This window comes from Penaeus monodon, chromosome 30 (assembly GCF_015228065.2).
Source record: "Penaeus monodon isolate SGIC_2016 chromosome 30, NSTDA_Pmon_1, whole genome shotgun sequence".
NCBI lineage: Eukaryota > Metazoa > Arthropoda > Malacostraca > Decapoda > Penaeidae > Penaeus > Penaeus monodon.
The window spans coordinates 10,672,220-10,672,514 of NC_051415.1; the positions used below are offsets into that span (position 1 = coordinate 10,672,220).

Below are 295 nucleotides of genomic sequence, written 5' to 3' on the forward strand. Positions count from 1 at the left end.
CTGAACGAAAAGATTTTTTTTTTTGTAGAACCGCCAATGATTAAAAACGTAATCCAACATTACATTACCATTACTAATCAAATTTCAAATACCTGATTCGCTGTACATAGAAACAGATGTCTTTTCCAATAGTATCACAAGCGTTTTCAAAATACTTCGTACTTAGAGACCGAGCGAAAAAAAATCCCCCATCTTTTGTAAAGATATATACAGAAAAAAAACATTAATCTCAAAATAGATATACATATATATAACAAGCATAACACTACAGGATGCGTACTTGTCAGGCAATGTT

At 30.8% G+C, this 295-nt stretch overlaps 1 protein-coding gene across 1 annotated transcript in view; it reads right to left on the minus strand.

The window, feature by feature from the left end:
• The window catches only part of LOC119592512 (insulin gene enhancer protein ISL-1-like), a gene marked incomplete in the record, with an annotated part of 47,762 nt that overhangs the window by 12,365 nt on the left and 35,102 nt on the right, over positions 1-295 (minus strand).